We start from the raw sequence: 23,054 nt of genomic DNA on the forward strand, positions 1-23,054 counted from the left end.
ACTATTCACACAGGGAAGAGGAAAAAAACCAACAAATATACTATCCAGACGTTCTTACACTAACACACACACACACACACACACACAGATCGAAGAATAAAACCAAAATCAAAATATACTATCCATACAAACGTACGCTAACGCATACAAACCCCAAATATACTATCTATACCAACGTACGCTAACGCATACAAACCCCAAATATACTATCCACACAACGACACTAACGCGTACAAACCCCAAATATACTATCCACACAAACGTACGCGAACGCATAAAATCCCCAAATATACTATCTATACAAACGTACGCTAACGCATACAAACCCCAAATATACTATCCACACAACGTCGCTAACGCATACAAACCCCAAACATGCTATCCACACAACGTCGCTAACGCATACAAACCCCAAATATACTATCCACACAAAAGTACGCGAACCCACACAACGTCGCTAACGCATACAAACCCCAAATATACTATCCACACTCGGGAGGAAGAAGAAAAGAAAAACAACCAAATATACGATCTACACAACGTACGCGAACACACACACACACACAAACACAAACACACACACACACACACACGCACACCACAGAGGAAAGAAGAAGAAAACCATTATACAATATCCACACGGAGTGAAGAAATAACCCTTTATATATACTGTCAACAGAGAGTGAAGAAAATAACCCATTATATTCCATCAACACAGAGTGAAGAAGAAAAAGGTTTTTGAAAGCACCTAAGCCCTCACCTGCAATGACCAACTCTGCCAAACACCTACACCCCACCCCCAACACTATAAAACCCATTTAACCCGTTATTTTATGGCATCAGTGTGTGATTTAGGAAACATCAAGACACAAAATAATGGATGAATAGACTGACTATTGTTTACCGACTTGCATGCCTAAAGAGCGTGCGTGAAGGAAAACATCCTTCCATTTCAATTCTAACTAAAACATGATCCAGAGGGATAGAGAGAGGCGAAAGAGCACAATTTCATAAAGTGTGAGTGAAAACAAAACACGCCATCCTTATTATACAATGTCAAGACCAAGTGATACTTACGTTTTCTTTCTGGTCTATTCTCTTTTAGAAGGTAGTATGAAATTTCACATCAGGGCCAACGCATCGGCTCACATTGTCAATTTTTCCATTTCCATGTCTTTACTGGCACAAGTTCTTCCTCATCTTCAATTTCTTCTTCTTCTGAATCCCTCTTCTCTTTTTCGTCTTGTTTCTGTTTCTTCTCTTTTCTCTTAGGGCACTCTGAATCCCAGTGTCCTTTCTCCTGACAACGATATTAGGTATCTTGACTTTTGTCTCTCTTTCTTAGACGAAGCAGGTATTCTGGAGACAAATACCCATTTACCTTTGCAGATATAGCATACTTCATCAGCACTTACACACTTTCGTATGACTCTCATCAAATCAACGACCAAAAGAGTAAGTTTGTTTGCCACTGTCGCCTGTGAATTATGCTTTCGTATGACTTTTAGCATATATTTGGCCAGCAGGTCGATCTGTGCTGACTCTTCCATCTTCTTGATCGTTTGAGAGTGGAATGAATACTTTGACGCTAAGACACTCTACTTATATACAGGGACCTGCTGCGTATGAAACCTAGTCAAATGTAATTTTGCAATAAGATGAAACGATTTCATTGAGAAAGTAAAAGGCAATGACGTGCCGTGTCGCCTCACACAAGACCTGAAGTGTTAGCTCAGATCCGTGTCAGCGATTTCGAAGATGACATAACTGAGCTTTAATCAATGCTCTCCATTTTTGCCACAAAACCACGAGTCCTGATTCACGCCAAAAGAAATTTCGTTCGGTCCATAAAAAATAGTATCACATCTGAGAAACGCAAAAACGAACTTCCAGAAAACTGAGAACGACGGCTTACACCTACAACGTGAAATGTATGAGTTCAAGTAGTGCGTAAAACCTAGTCAAATTAAATTTTTATAGTCAAGACGAAACGATCTCTTTTCGAAGAAGAAAGCAGACTCCAAGCGACAATGGCGATCAGTGTCACACAACACTTTTCAAAATGTTTATTATTAGAGGTTTGTTCTAGCGATCTGCACGGTTAAATTAAATGTTGATGTATTTTTGCAATAAGACGGACACAATTTCAATGGGATCGCCCACGGTACCATTGTTCGTGCATTAGTTTAATTTTTTTAAATATTTTTGTATATAAATCGCCTATAGGATAGACCCAGTAAAGCATGTCCATTCTCGTCACTGTGTGAATAGCTACTCAAGTCAATTCGAAGTGAACGCGGCAAGAAAATAAGTATAGCCAATGAAATGGCTTACAGTGGATGATGCATTGTTTTGTTCTAGGACTGTGTGGCATAATAATCCCTATGCTCTTGCGTTGTTACCATTACAGTGCAGACAGACTGGAATGTGAACTTACAAGCCCTCTTTGTGTATTGTACCATTTCTTCTTACCACATCAAAATACTGAGCGTCACAGTATTGGTTCGCGTTTTAAAGCTGACCATTTTTTTATATCTTACTTAAACATTTTAACATAAACACTCACACTCACATCGGTAGAGTCAGAACAGACGTGTTACAGTATTGAGGGGCATGTTATCTTTTTTTTCTTCAAACTAATAAATCTGGGGTTTGTATGAAGTAAAGAACCGAAAGTACAATGAACCTCAAGGATGATGACCCAATCTGTCTGTCTATTGATGCGTGTATTTACTTAAGAAGAAATATGACCTCTAAAACACAAAGAGATACGGCAAGCATGATTAGAATGAACACAACGATGTTTTCCTTCACGCCCGTGTAATTTAGAGTTTCAATCCTCTTTCAAGACAAACTTGGTCTCCTTTTGTAGGGCTTGAAATAAAAATAAAAAAAACTGAAAAATCTTAAGCACTTTGCTATAGATAATTTCATCAACAGACTAAACAACATACATACCGTTACAACACTAGAAAGCCTTAAATCTTCTATCAAAAGGAAATGCATAAATAAATTAAAGATTAACGATAACTAACCAATGAAACCGAATTTAACAAAGGCAATGACATGTGAAGAAATGTCTCTCACTTTGGAAAGGTAGGCGAATGTAATCTGTTGTTGTTGTTGTGTTTAACGCCATTTTTTTCAGCACACGATAGGCTATACATGGAGGCCAGTATTAATGGTGGAAGAAGATTCCGAGAAAACCCCGAAAAGAACCACCGACCCACGAGAAACTACTGGGAACCTTTCTCACATACCCACATTGGCCGAATCCGAGACTCGAACCCACGCAGAGGTGAGATGGCAGTGATCCGTAACGGAGAGCGCTTTAGAACACTCGGCCACTCGGGGCCCCTGTAATCTGTCATGCACCATCAACTTGAAAAAAATTATAAACAGAGAGAAATAAGAATTCAAAATTCAGTTTTTTGTTTTTTTTTCAAAATTGTTTCGTTTCTTTTTTCTTTTTTGGAACAAATCTAAGAACTAATATAGAGTGGAAAAGGGAAAATGCACATAAAAGCTTTGATATTTCTGAAAAAATGAGGGGATATTCCTAATGTTCATAATCACCTATATATGCTTGGACTTGTCTGTGACTTATCCACAAAACAAGATGTACATATTTCTGGTCAAGCTGCAAGTGTGTGCGTGTTTTGGAAAATGGTAAAAATTGGATATACAATTTTCTTGTGATACTTATAAAGTGAAGAGTCTGTGCAAGTGTCAAAAGCCAAAGTCATATAAGTTTTGTATTTTGTACGGCTTGTAAAGATTTCCACTTTAGAAAATGTGAAGTATCACAAGTTATTATCACAAACAGAAGTGGAGCATAGGGGCTTGCAAGAAAGAAAATAACCCAGACAGTTGGTGTCATCAAGAGTGCTAGAGACGGTACCCGAACTTGCTTGCTTGCTTACTTGAATTAAAGTGATTTTCGCTCCAATGGCGCATGTATCACTGGTTTAATCACGCACCGCGTGATTTTTAATTACTCCTGGGGAAGGAAAGAGAGCCTCATCCCCTAGGCTTTTATGTACTCACAGATTACTTTTAAATTTAGCCACTCAGGTGTAGGACTAACTAGTCCTTAACAACCTGACGGAAAGGCTTTAAACATGAGTGGGAATAGTCTCACCACACACTCATTTTTCTTAGTTGGTTTGAAATGCCTCTGGTGTCAACCCAAGCAGTATGTAAAGCCAGCTACGATTGGTCGTAGCGATGACGTCACATTAGGACACATGGGCGTGTGGCAGGTGGAAATCGTTCCACATTCTGCCACGTGTACGATGTCCGAGCGTGGTAAAGGAGGTGTAAAGGTGCTCAGCAAGCCAGCGATGGATGTTAAGTACTCCCCAAAACGCCAGACCGTACTTATTTCAAATCAAGTCCCGTTTATGCTAATGGACAATAAAAAGTACCAATAATGTGTTTTCCACCTGTGCAATTAGTTCAAATATAACGAGTCTGTTAAATTTCCTACTTCCTAATGTATCTATCTAATATTAGTACTTAGTATACATAAAAATAACCATACTGGTCTTATTTAAGTTAATATGTCCAAGCGACATATACAAGTTTTGTCACTGTTAGGTTTAACAAGTTAAGTTTGTTGTGGTGTTCCAATGGGTCAAGTTTGTTTCGAGAATAGTTTAGTCAAGGAGGGATACCAACCCAAATATGGTTCCCTATTTAATAAAAGGCAATCTTTTGGAGCCCTTAAAAGGGCTTTTTTTTCTGCTAGAAGGTACCACGTCTCTCTTTCGCCCTCACGATCTTTCCCGCACTCCTAGTCTCATGATTCTTGATATCAGGAAATGCGTAGCCATGATGGGCGACAATGTAAGCAGCAGCTTCTACAAGTTGACTGAGGGGGTATCCAGTGTAGGCTTGTCTGTAGAATTGGGGGAGAACTCTGACCCCAAATCCCCATTGAGAAGGTCTTGGTTTAAAGGTGTCTAGAGATTTGTAGGCAACGTATTGTATGGCTCTTATACACTGCTTTGCTTTGTTGACGTCATACAATGCTTGATCTAGCCCAATTTCGGTGTACTTCTCAACGAGGGTCAGCGTCCCCCTCCTCCTCCTCAACCGCCTCTATTTCCTCTTCTGGTTCTGATACTAATTCTTCAGTTGAGGTAGATAGTTTCAAATCCGCTGCGATGGTGTCTGTCGCTGTTATTGTTGTTGTGGTTGTTATTTCAGCTGGGATTGCCTGTAGTATCGGAGTGAGAGAAGAACGTAGTGCCTCCGATAATTGAGTCTGAGTTTGCCATACCTTTTGTCTAACATAATTGGCCCTTTGTTCTGCCACCACTCTTTCCGGGGTGGGTTGTTTGTTAGGTATAGTCGGCTGTTGACTAGATGTTATTTGTGGTCTCGAGGTGGGTGGAGTGCTAACTGGCTGGGTCTGCATTTCTAGCTCCCGCTGCTGTTGGGTATATTTCTTCCCTCCACACCGAGTTCTGGGTCTAATTATTTTAATTTCGTTGTACCCGAACTTACATTATCCATATTATCACAAAAAAAAAAACAACAAAAAAAAAAAAAACAGAAGTGAGTCTATAAGCACATGATTTCTTTATCTTGGTTAGAAAGTGTGACTCTAAGCCCTTCGTTTCCGTCTCCTATCAAAATTTTTAAAATAGTGATGGTTAGTAAAAAGTGAGTGAGTGTTTCTTTTAGGTCTGTGCGGTTTTTTTTTCTTTTTTTTTGGATACCCCGTCAGTCAACTTGTAGAAGCTGCTGCTTACATTGTCGCCCACCATGGCTACGCATTTCCTGATATCAAGAATCATGAGACTAGGAGTGCGGGAAAGATCGTGAGGGCGAAAGAGAGACGTGGTACCTTCTAGCAGAAAAAAAGCCCTTTTAAGGGCTCCAAAAGATTGCCTTTTATTAAATAGGGAACCATATTTGGGTTGGTATACCTCCTTGACTAAACTATTCTCGAAACAAACTTGACCCATTGGAACACCACAACAAACTTAACTTGTTAAACCTAACAGTGACAAAACTTGTATATGTCGCTTGGACATATTAATTTAAATAAGACCAGTATGGTTATTTTTATGTATATTAAGTACTAATATTAAATAGATACGTTAGGAAGTAGGAAATTTAACAGACTCGTTATATTTGAACTAATTGCACAGGTGGAAAACACATTATTGGTACTTTTTATTGTCCATTAGCAAAAACGGGACTTGATTTGAAATAAGTACGGTCTGGCGTTTTGGGGAGTACTTAACATCCATCGCTGGCTTGCTGAGCACCTTTACACCTCCTTTACCACGCTCGGACATCGTACACATGGCAGAATGTGGAACGATTTCCACCTGCCACACGCCCATGTGTCCTAATGTGACGTCATCGCTACGACCAATCGTAGCTGGCTTTACATACTGCTTGGGTTGACACCTGAGGCATTTCAAACCAACTAAGAAAAATGAGTGTGTGGTGAGACTATTCCCACTCATGTTTAAAGCCTTTCCGTCAGATTGTTAAGGACTAGTTAGCCCTACACCTGAGTGGCTAAATTTAAAAGTAGTCTGTGAGTACATAAAAGCCTAGGGGATGAGGCTCTCTTTCCTTCCCCAGGAGTAATTAAAAATCACGCGGTACGTGATTAAATCAGTGATACATGCTCCATTGGAGCGAAAATCACTTTAATTCAAGTAAGCAAGCAAGCAAGTTCGGGTACCGTCTCTAGCACTCTTGATGACACCAACTGTCTGGGTTATTTTCTTTCTTGCAAGCCCCTATGTTCCACTTCTGTTTGTGATAATAACTTGTGATACTTCACATTTTCTAAAGTGGAAATCTTTACAAGCCGTACAAAATACAAAACTTATATGACTTTGGCTTTTGACACTTGCACAGACTCTTCACTTTATAAGTGTCACAAGAAAATTGTATATCCAATTTTTACCATTTTCCAAAACACGCACACACTTGCAGCTTGACCAGAAATATGTACATCTTGTTTTGTGGATAAGTCACAGACAAGTCCAAGCATATATAGGTGATTATGAACATTAGGAATATCCCCTCATTTTTTCAGAAATATCAAAGCTTTTATGTGCATTTTCCCTTTTCCACTCTATATTAGTTCTTAGATTTGTTCCAAAAAAGAAAAAAGAAACGAAACAATTTTGAAAAAAAAACAAAAAACTGAATTTTGAATTCTTATTTCTCTCTGTTTATAATTTTTTTCAAGTTGATGGTGCATGACAGATTACAGGGGCCCCGAGTGGCCGAGTGTTCTAAAGCGCTCTCCGTTACGGATCACTGCCATCTCACCTCTGCGTGGGTTCGAGTCTCGGATTCGGCCAATGTGGGTATGTGAGAAAGCTTGCCAGTAGTTTCTCGTGGGTCGGTGGTTCTTTCCGGGGTTTTCTCGGATTCTTCCTCCACCATTAATACTGGCCGCCATGTATAGCCTATCGTGTGCTGAAAAAATGGCGTTAAACACAACAACAACAACAGATTACATTCGCCTACCTTTCCAAAGTGAGAGACATTTCTTCACATGTCATTGCCTTTGTTAAATTCGGTTTCATTGGTTAGTTATCGTTAATCTTTAATTTTTTGATGCATTTCTTTTTGATAGAAGATTTAAGGCTTTCTAGAGTTGTAACGGTATTTATGTTGTTTAGTCTGTTGATGAAATTATCTATAGCAAAGTGCTTAAGATTTTTCAGTTTTTTTTATTTTTATTTCAAGCCCTACAAAAGGAGACCAAGTTTGTCTTGAAAGAGGATTGAAACTCTAAATTACACGGGCGTGAAGGAAAACATCGTTGTGTTCATTCTAATCATGCTTGCCGTATCTCTTTGTGTTTTAGAGATCATATTTCTTCTTAAGTAAAAACACGCATCAATAGACAGACAGACTGGGTCATCATCCTTGAGGTTCACTGTACGTTCGGTTCTTTACTTCATACAAGCCCCAAATTTATTAGTTTGAAGAAAAAAAAAAGATAACATGCCCCTCAATACTGTAACACGTCTGTTCTGACTCTACCGATGTGAGTGTGAGTGTTTATGTTAAAATGTTTAAGTAAGATATAAAAAAATGGTCAGCTTGAAAACGCGAACCAATACTGTGACGCTCAGTATTTTAATGTGGTAAGAAGAAATGGTACAATACACAAAGAGGGCTTGTAAGTTCACATTCCAGTCTGTCTGCACTGTAATGGTAACAACGCAAGAGCATAGGGATTATTATGCCACACAGTCCTAGAACAAAACAATGCATCATCCATTGTAAGCCATTTCATTGGCTATACTTATTTTCTTACCGCGTTCACTTCGAATTGACTTGAGTAGCTATTCACACAGTGACGAGAATGGACATGCTTTACTGGGTCTATCCTATAGGCGATTTATATACAAAAATATTTAAAAAAATTAAACTAATGCACGAACAATGGTACCGTGGGCGATCCCATGGAAATTGTGTCCGTCTTATTGCAAAAATACATCAACATTTAATTTAACCGTGCAGATCGCTAGAACAAACCTCTAATAATACACATTTTGAAAAATGTTGTGTGACACTGATCGCCATTGTCGCTTGGAGTCTGCTTTCTTCTCCGAAAAGAGATCGTTTCGTCTTGACTATAAAAATTTAATTTGACTAGGTTTTACGCACTACTTGAACTCATACATTTCACGTTGTAGGTGTAAGCCGTCGTTCTCAGTTTTCTGGAAGTTCGTTTTTGCGTTTCTCAGATGTGATACTATTTTTTATGGACCGAACGAAATTTCTTTTGGCGTGAATCAGGACTCGTGGTTTTGTGGCAAAAATGGAGAGCATTGATTAAAGCTCAGTTATGTCGTCTTCGAAATCGCTGACACGGATCTGAGCTAACACTTCAGGTCTTGTGTGAGGCGACACGGCACGTCATTGCCTTTTACTTTCTCAATGAAATCGTTTCATCTTATTGCAAAATTACATTTGACTAGGTTTCATACGCAGCAGGTCCCTGTATATAAGTAGAGTGTCTTAGCGTCAAAGTATTTATTCCACTCTCAAACGATCAAGAAGATGGAAGAGTCAGCACAGATCGACCTGCTGGCCAAATATATGCTAAAAGTCATACGAAAGCATAATTCACAGGCGACAGTGGCAAACAAACTTACTCTTTTGGTCGTTGATTTGATGAGAGTCATACAAAAGTGTGTAAGTGCTGATGAAGTATGCTATATCTGCAAAGGTAAATGGGTATTTGTCTCCAGAATACCTGCTTCGTCTAAGAAAGAGAGACAAAAGTCAAGATACCTAATATCGTTGTCAGGAGAAAGGACACTGGGATCCAGAGTGCCCTAAGAGAAAAGAGAAGAAACAGAAACAAGACGAAAAGAGAAGAGGGATTCAGAAGAAGAAGAAATTGAAGATGAGGAAGAACTTGTGCCAGTAAAGACATGGAAATGGAAAAATTGACAATGTGAGCCGATGCGTTGGCCCTGATGTGAAATTTCATACTACCTTCTAAAAGAGAATAGACCAGAAAGAAAACGTAAGTATCACTTGGTCTTGACATTGTATAATAAGGATGGCGTGTTTTGTTTTTACTCACACTTTATGAAATTGTGCTCTTTCGCCTCTCTCTATCCCTCTGGATCATGTTTTAGTTAGAATTGAAATGGAAGGATGTTTTCCTTCACGCACGCTCTTTAGGCATGCAAGTCGGTAAACAATAGTCAGTCTATTCATCCATTATTTTGTGTCTTGATGTTTCCTAAATCACACACTGATGCCATAAAATAACGGGTTAAATGGGTTTTGTAGTGTTGGGGGTGGGGTGTAGGTGTTTGGCAGAGTTGGTCATTGCAGGTGAGGGCTTAGGTGCTTTCAAAAACCTTTTTCTTCTTCACTCTGTGTTGATGGAATATAATGGGTTATTTTCTTCACTCTCTGTTGATAGTATATATAAAGGGTTATTTCTTCACTCCGTGTGGATAGTGTATAATGGTTTTCTTCTTCTTCCCTCTGTGTGGTGTGCGTGTGTGTGTGTTTGTGTGTGTGTGTGTTTGTGTGTGTGTGTGTGTGTGTGTGTTCGCGTACGTTGTGTAGATCGTATATTTGATTGTTTTTTTTCTTCTTCCTCCCGAGTGTGGATAGTATATTTGGGGTTTGTATGCGTTAGCAACGTTGTGTGGATAGTATATTTGGGGTTTGTATGAGTTAGCGACGTTGTGTGGATAGTATATTTGGGGTTTGTATGAGTTAGCGACGTTGTGTGGATAGTATGTTTGGGGTTTTTATGAGTAAGCGACGTTGTGTGGATCGTATATTTGGGGTTTGTACGCGTTAGTGACGTTGTGTGGATAGTATATTTGGGGATTGTATGCGTTAGCGTACGTTGGTATGGATAGTATATTTGGAGTTTGTATGCGTTAGCGTACGTTTGTATGGATAGTATATTTTAATTTTGGTTTTATTCTTCGATCTGTGTGTGTTTGTGTGTGTGTGTGTGTGTGTGTGTGTGTGTGTGTTAATGTAAGAACGTCTGGATAGTATGTTTGTTGGTTTTTTCCTCTTCCCTGTGTGACTTTGTTTTTTCTTCTTCCCTCTGTGGTGTGCGTGTGTGTGTGTGTGTGTGTGTGCATTGGTCTCTGTTTGTCCCTATAAAACTCCCCTTATCCCTATCAAATAAATTCTACCTACCTACCTATAGTAGCGCGTATTCAGGTCAGCCACTTGCAACACTGTTGCCATTTATCCCTAGTGTTCAGTACAGTGACGTCACTGACGCTGGAAATTTTAAGACGATAAATATGGATTTGGGGATTTCCACAGGTTGTAGCTATACATATGTACTAGAGTTCATAAACAGGAACGTCACTCAAGTTGAGGCTATAAAAAGATAGTGGGATTTTCCAAAGGAATAACCCACAAGTTGGAGCTATAAATAGATAGTGGGATTTCATATGAATTTAAGCTGATTATGGCTATAAATAGATACATGGGTGTTTATCCACGATATAATATTAAGGATATATTGACATAAAACCAAAGGCCCTTTTCAGTTTTTTATGTGAGTGTGTGTGTGTGTGTGTGTGTGTGTGTGTGTTTTATATCCCTCTCCCCTGTTCCATTTCCATAGACCCATCAGGCCGGGACCCTATTTTAATAGGGTCCCGACCCTGTTCCATTTTCCCTTGTCGCTCAACAGTCCCAAAATATATTCCCCATGTTAAATTCCCCTTGTCGCTCAACAGTCCCACGATTTATTCCCCATCTTAAATTCCCATTGTCGCCATGGTACAAACTTTTTTCTCTAATGTTAAATTTTCCATTGTCGCCAGGGTACAACCTCCCTATTTTAACATTAAAGTCCCATTGTCGCTAGGGTATCCCCATTCACTACTATAATGTAACTGGGTGGGACATCATGCTACATGTCTGCGGCATGATGCCCCAGTGCTAGACATCACTATAAACTGCCACACTGCAGACATTGTAGCGATATGACTGAAAAATTGTTAAAGCTACGTAAAAAATCAAAATGACAAATCACAAATCTTCTTCTTAAAATAAGTCCACAGTATAAAAATGTAATACTCACTTTTTTGAGTGTAAGCTTTCTTCGCTGTTTATCTATTATAAAATTTCTGTCCTGTTCTAATTTACTTTAAAATAGGTTAGTGATACAAATTAAAAATTTCACAAAAGTTATTATTTTGATAAAAACGAGTATGTAAACAACGTCTGCACGTGACACCAAACGTCATTAATTGGAGGCAATGATGGTACCTCGTGCGCTTCGCGCACTCGACCTATGGAGGCGCTCGCAAGGAGAAGGAGAAGGCAGGAGCACCTGCATGGCTGAACACGCTCTCTCCTGCGTGGGACTCCAAATCTATTCTACCTCATTAATTAACGCGTTCGCAAATAACTCCAGATTTTGCTCCGACCAGCTCTGAATCTCATTCAAATAAGCACCAGACGCTCTGCAGACTGCGTGGTGGCACCCTGTGCCTGCAAGTCATGTATTTAACTATGATCGGTTATCCGCTTATGAAATCCGACTAGACCGAGCAGTGTGAGCTCTATAAAATTTGCAATTTTTCATTTTGGTGTCACCCCTCTGAGATGGTGTCACCCGGCGCGGTCCGCACCTCCCGCACTCCCCTAGCGACGCCACTGGTCGGAAAATCAGTCCCACATCTGTAATAAGATTGACTAGCGGTATATCGTCCATCAGTATCAACACAGATTTGTAGGGGGAGATGATTTATCGGTTTCGGTTTGACCTTAAAACCAGAGTCAATGACACTGTACATAGGGTTACACACTGGACACCAGTAAGATCCCAAACCTATAAGCAGATCTAACCACTCACCCACCCACCTACTTTGCTTGCTGTAACAAGACTCATTAAACATAATCTTAAAAAAGACGAAGCTTATTAGTGTTTCGCAGAATCCTTTTTATGTTTCACATGAATTATTGTTCAATTAACTTTGAAGCATCAGTAAAACGTACTTGCATTGAAGTTAAATTCGATTTGTTTCTTAATTATGTTGAACGGGTTATCAGCCGAAGTTGGAGCAATCAATATTTCAAGTTAAATATTACTACTACTGCCAACAACAACAGCTCTAATAATAATAATAATAATAATAATAATAATAATACTTTCTTTTGAAATACAGATATGTAACAAAGTAACACTCTTTCCCAAATTAACTGATCATTCCATAACAGATTAAGGATATTTTTAAAATTAATTTTTGCATATAATATGGATATTGGATAGATTGATTTACCTAATAATATGCAATAAACTTATTATTGATACAAAATTGCAATGTACTTGTTTAATTATTTTTTTAATGGACCTGTATTCTTATAATTTTGTTACTCACGGTGAATTTTGTTATATTAATTTTTTTGTCCTTGATTCATATTATACGTAATTCATTTTGTCAGTTGTCAGTATTGTTCACACTATCTCAAGACTGAAGAGCTTTTTTCCACAACAGTATATTGAATAATAATAATAATAATAATAATAATAATAATAAACAACATAATAATAACAAACATAATTGAACGTTAATACACACTTTTGAAAATCCACTTTATATTGATCTTTGCAGAAAGGAAATATGAACCTCATGAAATAGAAGAAGATATTCATGAAGGTGAGTCACTACAAGAGAGAGAGAGAGAGGGAGAGAGAGAACATCATTAGTCTGGTACTGACCCAAGTTCCTTGCCATCAGGCGATTGCAGTTGATATGACACAGAGAACATAATAACATTATTGATGATTTTAAAAGGACTACAAAACTTGGCTCATTGTAATTGTTTCAGGTGATACAACTGCTTTTTAAGTATTTGTTTCAATGAAGGGCAAAATGCAAAATAACAATAGTATATAAGTGCTAAAAAATTATACCGACAATCATTGCATTTGGCTAGATTTAAGAAGTAAGCACAACAACAGACTTCATATTAGCAGTCTAATTTAGCAAACTTATAACAAGGTTTTGCTTTCAAATCAATAGAAATAAACAATGAAGATTCCCACAAAATGTGTCTTCCTTGTCCCAGATGAAACCCTCTTAAATATGTATATCTGTTTCTTATCCGATGCATAGGAAAATAATCATAGCAATCAGTTCAAATCATACACATATTTTAAATGTTAGTTGTGCTAAGACGGAATTTCCGTACCCATTGTTTGAAAAAGAAGTAAATAGATAAAACCAATATAGTATTATTGAGATGGCTATACAGCGGAAACAGTAGAAGTATAGGAATAACTCGCCAAGAAATGTTGATTCTGCAACATATCCAGCGGTTTTCTAATATTAAAGTACCATATTTCATTCTGTAACAGGATTAATAGGTGCCAAATTAAAAATGGAAAATGGAAACCCCAGGACAACACACAGTCATTACTGTTTTGTGATTACTCTATTTAATGATATATGAAAGATGTTTAATAAATTATAAATGATAGAAAATACCATTAAGAAACAACTAGGAAATGTTCTTTAAAAAATTATGCAAAGTAAAGTATATATCACCATAGATACTATTTTATCTTATATACATGTATGCAAAACATGTGTGAATAAAAAGATGTCATTTTTTCTACATTTCAAGTACTTGTCAAAATAAGATTATGATGTTTTATTAAAACTGAATTTTGGAATATAGTTGTATGGTTTAATATGTCAAGGGTCAATTTAGAGTGGAAACCTTGGATTACATATTGAAAAATATCTTATGTAGTTTAGAATATGCCCATGTACGGTTACAGCAAGGGTTGGGGACGAAGTATTGTTAATTGTACAAGATTGATTTATATATGTTAATGTTCAGAATGGACAATCTGGTCAAATGTGGGCTAAATATCTTGTGAGATCTGATCAAAACATGCAAACAGGCAATACTGGTGGAGATCAATCCAATCAATTCCGGGAACGTTGAAAAGCCAATTGATCAAATACTAATGTTCAGTGCAATAAAAGGCTTATTTTGATAGGGATCAAACCAATTAAGTCCGGGAAAAGCTTAATAGCCAGCAAATCCAAAATTAATGCTTAATGCTCAAAAAACTCATGAAATATTGATATAAAATCCAGTTATTAGCTGACCTCGGTCAGTATATTAGTAAAATCTAATGTTATGATTTTTACTCAAACCAGAAGTTGAGGATAACGGAATACCAGTTCCTGTCTCCAGATCCCCAACCAACATCAGCTCTACGAGGATTCAACCACGTGTTCATGGTAAAATAGTGTCTTTCCCTACTGTGCCAACTTTTAGCGCTAAAAATTCTAATAACAAATATTCATTTCGTGTATGTTATGATTTAGTCAGGTTCGCAATATATTTATTAATGACAAAATGATTAGGACTTATAATGGAATTGTTTATTACGATTTGTAATGGAATTTTCTTCCTACTGTTTTAATTAATTCTCTCCGCAGTTCCTATAGTCCGATTCGCATTAGTCCATCGTCTTCGCGACATGCATTTGATCGTCTCTGCTGAATAGTGTACAAACCACTTGACTGGGTCCTAACTTGGTTCCATCAGCAAAAAAGAGCAAGGAAATATTACGCACAGTTTCTACATTGAGTAATCAGTACGCAAACCAGTTAGGAGCTAATATCTTGAGGTGGCATTTTACCGTCCAAAACACTTTAGTAGCATTCTACCAACAAAGAGCTAAGTCATCGCTAAGAGAATATTTTACACCAAATCTGTTTCAATTGTAGTGTAATTTAAAAATTAGGTAAAGGTCTATGAATGTTCACTTATCAAAAGAATAAGTAGATAAAATTCAACAAAGAGTGTTGGCCTATTTTGAATAAAGTATTATCATGAACACAAGACATTTTCTACAATTCACATGTTTCTTTAATAGTACCACAAAATATATTTACATTTGAATGAAACAAAGTCATATTTTTCTTCCATGGCATAAAATATTTACATTTCAAAACTTTTATTTCATGAAATAATGTGTATTTCAAAAAGAAAAGTTCACGCTTTTCTTTCATGGTATAACAAATTGTTTCTTCATGGTGCAAGATATATAAAAAAGTTCATGGTTTTACTGTCATGGTTCAGCAACGATATTCACATTTCCAAAATAGAGTTTATTATTTTATTTCATGGTGCAAAATATTCAGATTAAAGGAAAGTTCGCATTTTCTTCATTGTGCAACATAAAATATTCACATTGCTAAAAATAAAGTGCATGTTTTCGTTCATTCATCAGTCACACACACACACACACACACACGGCGTCATTGGCATAATCAATCACCTCTTGCTTCCAAGTGTCAAATTTAAGTTCTCTCCATTCACGACACCTCATTTTAACCGTTAGTCTGTTGGTGCAACGACCTAACTATGCCCACTTGCTGCTAAGTGCGAAAAGTCGATATCGTACAACAAATGGCTTCTTCACACGGCAGACAGGGGTAAGGACGTGGCGATATTAACACAAGGAGTTTTTCTTGCATATATAGTGTTTTGGCGGTCGGCTGGTAAAATAAATCAAGAAACGGAGTCCCTAATTGTTATGCATATGTAGTTTATATTGTATGCCTAACGTTTGGCCATGATTGTAGCCTGTAGCTCAGATTATGGTTAGTTTGGTAAACAAGATGTTTGCTAGCAATTGAGTTCATAGCCAGTCTTGTTTACACTTACATCAGGTTTATCGTCGGAATTATTTATTTACTTTATTCATTGGAATACTAAACTATTCATTGACATTTTGGACTAATACATCATTTTTGGACTTTGTGAATTAATTCAAAGACATCCTCTATTGTATCATTCGTAGATCAGGATATTCAAGGCTATTTAAATTCGCTCTGAACATTCTATGGTTTTAGACTGTGATAGGACATTAAAGATTATTTGGAATTTTGTTCACAATATTGTAAGTGTCTCTTGTATTTTTACTTTGTATTTGAGGCAAATAAATTGCACAAGTACATGACACACCGTCCAAAATTCGAAGGAATCTTTTAGTTTTGCGGAATCAGGTATGTTAAAAGTTATTCTGACTTCCTTCAACGATATTTGGTGCAATACTGATGACAGAAGTCCGTGGCATAGCAAGTCTTATAAGGTCTTTCAAGTTTATCAATGTCTTACCATTGGAACATTTTACAAGTAATCAGTGTTGTTAGATCATTCAGTGATCGAAAAGTTTATGTCATTTCGAATGCAATTGTTCTGTGTGTTTCATTTGAATCTGTACATAGTCCCTTAAGTGCGTTTTCGTAGCTTCAAATGATTTATTCTGGATTACGAAAAGGAAGGTAGTGACAGCACGGTGACCATCTGTAATCTTCAAAAAAGACCTTTATACTCCCATTAGTGAAGTTTCACATCACAACTGAAGCATATATATCCTCATCTCTCAAGTGGACAAATTCCAGCTCTTGCTAAACATTTCGGGAACAGGTCTTTTCAGATATTTCAGTCATTTCATTTTGAAATGTCTGGACTCGACTTTCAAAATTACAATACCCAGGTAAACCCACGGGAAACGAATATTCTTCAATGAGTTGGGATTCACAATGAGCTTGTGGGCATCCTAGGTGGTTTGCGACTGCATGGATGAGATACTTAGATAGGTACGTGAATGGCAACGCTGCAAATGTGGAACAGTAAGGTTGTGCTGCATCGCTCATATCGCACAGTACATCATCACTATGGTTTTGTAGCAACTCACTCCACTTAACTGAACCTGGAATAGGTGGTTCCCTTCATAACGTTTCTGTGTCGAGTTCTGCATTCTTGGCGAGCGTTCTTTACTCTTAAAGATCTTACTTGGAATTTTTTTAGTCTGGAAGGTTTTGTGAATGGAAGGTCGTACTCGATTTTCGTAAACGATCTGATACACATTTTGTCCCCAAGAACTGATTTACGATTTGATGACCTGACAAAATTACAATCTTGAGAGGATTCCACCATTTTGACACGAAAGTCTTCATCTTCTCCTGACTTTATGCTTCTTTAAAGACAGCAGAGTTTATCACTTGCCTAGAACGATAGTTCTGTGCCGGTCCTTTTACTTTACGTTTGGTATCAAGTTGTCCATGTTTATCTTGGTAAAGGTAGCTATAATTGTTAGGCCAATTCCTGACAAGACACAAACTAGCCCAAGTTCCTAAATGTTTGTCTTCGACCTGTGGGTGATAGCAACTAGTTTGTATATCCAACTATTGATGTCAAAGCAATCAACTCGATCTCCTAAAAATTCCAAGACAGGATACAATTTTAAACTGGCTTTAGCTGTCACATAAGCAGAATGATAACATTGCCAATGTCGCTGGTGTGCGAGCTCGGGGACTTCTTAATTCACCAAGATCAAATCTTCGCGTATGATTTTTATGAGGTTCATTTTATCATCGATGAGATGAATGTATTGACTTGCATCTTTCCCATGTTTGGTCGTTACCAATGTCAGACGTTGTGCACGTTTTCCCCAAAAACAATTGCACATGACGTTTGCAAATGAGAGTCATCCTTCGTTGTGTTCCACTTATTCCAAGATGATCCCTCATATAAATCGATACTGTTCCTAAAATTCATCTTTGTCTTATACAGTGACACCAAGAAAGATAGCCTCAAACTTCTTGCTTTACTTTTAGATGTTCATTGACGTACCCCGAAACAATTAAGGGATTTGAATTGTGGTCCTATTTTTATTGTTCTGTGCTAGGGAAGTTCAACATTTCTTACACTTTAAACAATATGTATCCACGGTCGAGATCATGAAATAATTCGAGTCTCAATACGATAATCACAATTACATCATAAAAGAAACATCAATTTCCCATGTCAATAATGAGGTAAGAAAGGACGGTACAAGTTCGATGGTGGCAAAACCTTACATCTGAACAAAACTTCGAATTTGCGAATGTGCACAACTTCTCCTACAATTTCTTGATGAATCGAGCATATTTTTACACTCCCAAGGATACACCGAAAACACATGGATGCATTTTATTTTTTCTCCTTGAGATTCGTCAATTTCGTGCAGCAAACATGTAACATTGGTTCATCCTCCTTACAAACTGTCCCGTTGATTCAAAGGTTCGATCTCCACCACATCGTAATCGTATTCTTCCTTGATACTTCTAAATTCTGGATCGAATTTAAAACGTCGATCATATTAGTATTCAGACATTTCGATGACATAGTCTCTTTAACTTTCCAAACTGGAGTCAATATTACGTTTTGCCGTACAACTTTTTCAATGTGGATCCTAAAAAAGATTTCATTGGTCTCGTTGTGGAAACAAGCTTTAAACATTCTTTCACCAACTGTTGACAGTTAGGTTCTTTGTTCTGAAAAACTATTTCTACGTCGTATCCTAAGAAAATATGTGCAGTGGATGTAGCTTATTTTTGAGAGTTCATCTAGCTGCGTTCCTCCTCTAGAGGAAACTTTCAATGTATAACGTGGAGCCAACACTACTTGACGATACTGCATTTCCTGAATTCAACACACCGTCTGTTTTGAATTACCTGCTTGCTGCAAAAAGAAGTTTATTTCTCTCCTTTGTTGGGGTCTGTCCAATTGTCTACGGCTTTTCCATAATTGTTCCTATTCTGCTTAATCGTTCTTCGTGAGTTCGTGCTACCACGATGGAACTGGCCACACAGATGTGAATATTTGCATTTGGCGATACATATGAAAATTGATTTTCTGGTTGCGCTAACTCTGGTACATTTTTCTTGGTTAAATGATAGTCGAAAATCTCACTATCTATAGTGTCAAGGTTAGTTGACTATACCAAACTATCATGCCACACTGTAATTTGTATCTCTTTATAAAGTCTTCACTTTAATTTGATTTCAATTATAGTGTTAACTTGGGAAAATTATTCATGGAGTGATTATACTTTGGATAAATAGACTTTAGAATATAATATCTTATTTATAACCATTTTTCTGGGCAGGGGAAAAATCATGGACTTTCTACCGGCAATATTGCATTCTCTGGAGAAATTGTTTCGTAGGTTCAGAAACAATTTACAAAAATGAAATATGATCGAAGTTTTTATGATTTCAGTTGCACTTGTCTGGCTTCAAAAGATACAAGAGAGATAAAGTTCCTAATATATCACAACTCACGTCCTCTTCAGCAACACATTTTGAAGGTTACAGGGCACATACATGTGTCCTCAGATACGGTAAACACTTTGATGGCATCTCAAAATTGGAAACGTCAATACATTCAGGCTTTCGTCTGATTTTGTTCGTAAGCAGGATTCATACTTGAACATATAGGAAGATTTTATGCAGGCTTTTACTAGGCAAAATATCTTGTAAGCAATAATTACCTGAATACAGAGAATTAAAATATATATTGTCACAATTATGATTAGTCTTTACGCGGTTTACTAAAATACATGGCACCATCTTTCAGTATTTTTAGTAGAGCATTTGTGACCTGTTCTCATTATTTATTTTGGCAACTCGTATCTTGGCAGTAAAGTACACCGTTCGTGTATTCGGTACAGGAACTGCACTTCCACATATGTTCATAGCTTCATAAATAGTGTGTCTTCTTTATAATATCACTACCAGCTTATATCTCTCTGGGATTGTTTTCTGCGTTCTCATCATTCCCTGATATTTGTACAACGTTCATGGATCTGTTATCCACATCTTGTCTGTAATGTGATTTCATAGACATTTGCCTACTTCTTTAGAAATGAAATTGGTAGATTGATAGTTTCCAGTACTGCTGTGATCTTTTCATTTTGTGTAATTTATATTTCGAGATGAAACATTTCCTTAGTATCTCAACACTTCTGAATTTTCATTAGTCAATGCTTCTATTTTAGTAGTAGTACTATATTGATGTAGATCGTCTACCATGGGCTAATAAGTACGTGGTCTGTGTGTGTAACACTGGGTACGACTCCAGGGAGGTTTTACACTGTATAAAAGGGGCGAGTCATGTTTCATTTGTATGTATATGTTCACAATAATGCTAATAAAGGATTTGACATTCTAAGTAAGTCACGTATTAAACATTTTTCTATCAAATTAAAGACTTAATTGAACATCAGCTAATGTGTTTTTTTATTTTGTTAATAACTGATACAAAATGTACTTCTTTCACCAAACTTTCACTGTTGTTTATGTCCATGACGCTACGGATGCATCATTAGTTTAATTCTGGTTGTAACTCTTTTAAGTATCCTAGGTTTGCTTCTATATCTGTCTCCAGATGTTCTTAAAAAAAAGACATACAACGAAGAATAAAAATACATTTAAAGACATATACGCTGTTCTAAAAGTAACATTAGGTATGACTGCAACTATATTTTGTAATATTGTAATCGGACCAGTACTTTATATTTTAGGTGAGGCTACACCGATAACTACGTTTGTGATGATAATATTGTTTGTGTTCGTCGCTCTGGTTTCGCCTGCAACCATCTTGGAGCTCACGCAAGACATACGAGAAACGAAGGACCAATACCTTTCAGACTTCATGAAATTTGGACTAATTACTTTGACAGTGTTTGTAATGTTAACTATTCAAATATCGTATTATAGTTGTAGTCGAGGTAATAACGAGACAGAAAGCACTGCTTTGCCTAAAGGCATTCCGAAATGGAAGGTTATTCTATATCTATTGATGGGTATTCCTGCCATTATCTCTTTTGTTTTCATGTGCATGTTTGCTTATGATAATGCGTCTGAATTTTGCATGAATATGTCACGTCTAATATTTATACTGGCTCAATACGTTTTATTCTTTATTTCTAGTAATATAATGCATGTAAGGTGTAATCGTTACATGCCAAGATCTGTTTGTCTTCATTACTTTCAAATAGCACTTGGAATAGCTTCTAATGTGGCAATTTGCATTGACCTCATCATTAAAGATGACAGAGAAATACCACCAGAAGGTTTGTTAGCATACGTGTATCCTTTCCGTTTAGAATTCCTGTTGTTTTCTATTTCAATGTGGCTCGAATTCTTTCCAAAAAATGAAAGTGAAGATGAGTCAGATTCCATAGGGTATGGGGATTCTCCAGAACTCTTTCATCAAAACAGATCTTGCATGTTTTGGACGTTCAATTTCTTTGGGGTGCACTGTTTGTTTCCATTGTATTGCATATCATACCTTTTGATTTGGATTCTCGCATGCAGCAACTTTAAAAACACGTCTCTGAACAATTACAATCATTCGAATACTACCAATACAACATCCAACGGTACCAAATATAAGGATATATTTCCAGATTTAAACATTTGTTTTTTAATAATAATTATTATTGTTGAATGTTATTTATTATTAGCTATTATGTATAACACACAACAAACAACTTCTGCAAAGCATCGATCTCTAACACCGAATGAAGTTTTGTTGATTTTATGTGCTTTATGTTTTAATGTCTATCAAGTGGCCATAATAATTCCGGACATATATTTCTTATTTAACCATGACCAGACTCACTGGCTGTATTCCGTTGCAGCGAAAGAAGTTGCAGAATCATTAATAGCCATCCTTTACATCTGTATTCAAACTGCCTTAATTCTAAAACTCACAAGACTAGAACATACCATTGGCTTTGATAACATGGTTAGAGTCGCCCCAATTTATTACTCAATAATAGTCATGAATATGCTAATTTGGTTATTATGCTGTTTGGAGAAACAGAATGATTGTATAGCATGGGATTACAGCGATGCATACAGCCACTATTGGCATATTTTGCAAAGCAGTCTGTTTCTAGTTGGAATTTTTTTCCAGTGGCATTCGGGAGAATTACTTCTTGAAATTGGTTTCGAGTTAAGATTATTTATAATTTACAAAACAATTTGGTGGTCTGTTTATCAATCGATTTGCAAATGTATTAAACAATGTCGAAATTATAGGCGTGATGCGATGACCGTATCATGATGATGATGCGAGAATGTACTGGTATTAAAAAACTATTGCATCCTATTAGGGGGACAATACGTTGAATCCAATTACTTCAATAGTTTTGCTGTTGTACACTTTGTTACAGGCTCAGCAACATTATTAAAAGATATATCAATGATGTCACAAAATTTAAATTGCACATTTGGCATGCTTCTGCTTGTTTGAATGCAGCAAGTTTGCATCATATATCTAGATGTACCGGTTATTGCTCACTTTTCAAATGCGCTTTAAGCACTCTAAGAGACTCCTGAGAGAGAAATTAAGTCATAAAACAATTTTGACACTCGTGAGTATATTGGATCTGAATTAACGGAGGAGGTACAATTTTTAAGGGATAAGATGAGAAAATGTCCTTGTAGACCTTTAAAACTTCTACACATTAAATACATGCATGAGACTTAATGTGATACAATTATGCAGAAAGTGAACACCATATTTATTAATAAACAGTAAGTTTAATCCTGTTGGCATTTGCAGTGTCTAACAAAGAATCTGCATCAGCCATTTATAAGGACATTGTAGTAGTAGTTGTAGTAGTAGTAGTAGTAGTAGTAATAGTAGTAGCAGTAGTAAATACTTTGTACTATATTGTATCT

At 36.9% G+C, this 23,054-nt stretch overlaps 1 long non-coding RNA gene across 1 annotated transcript in view; it reads left to right on the forward strand.

Annotated features, from left to right (window-relative positions):
- LOC149797296 (uncharacterized) overlaps positions 1 to 19,704 on the forward strand; it is a 32,089-nt gene extending 12,385 nt beyond the window's left edge. Inside the window, exons 4-6 of the long non-coding RNA XR_016421508.1 lie at positions 13,119 to 13,163; positions 14,679 to 14,762; positions 19,582 to 19,704. This is a non-coding gene — a long non-coding RNA (uncharacterized LOC149797296). The remainder of the gene's footprint in view (positions 1 to 13,118; positions 13,164 to 14,678; positions 14,763 to 19,581) is intronic.
- The last annotated feature ends 3,350 nt before the right edge of the window (positions 19,705 to 23,054 follow it).

Source organism: Sinohyriopsis cumingii, chromosome 6, assembly GCF_028554795.1.
Source record: "Sinohyriopsis cumingii isolate HCF-2022 chromosome 6, ASM2855479v2, whole genome shotgun sequence".
NCBI classification, from domain to species: domain Eukaryota; kingdom Metazoa; phylum Mollusca; class Bivalvia; order Unionida; family Unionidae; genus Sinohyriopsis; species Sinohyriopsis cumingii.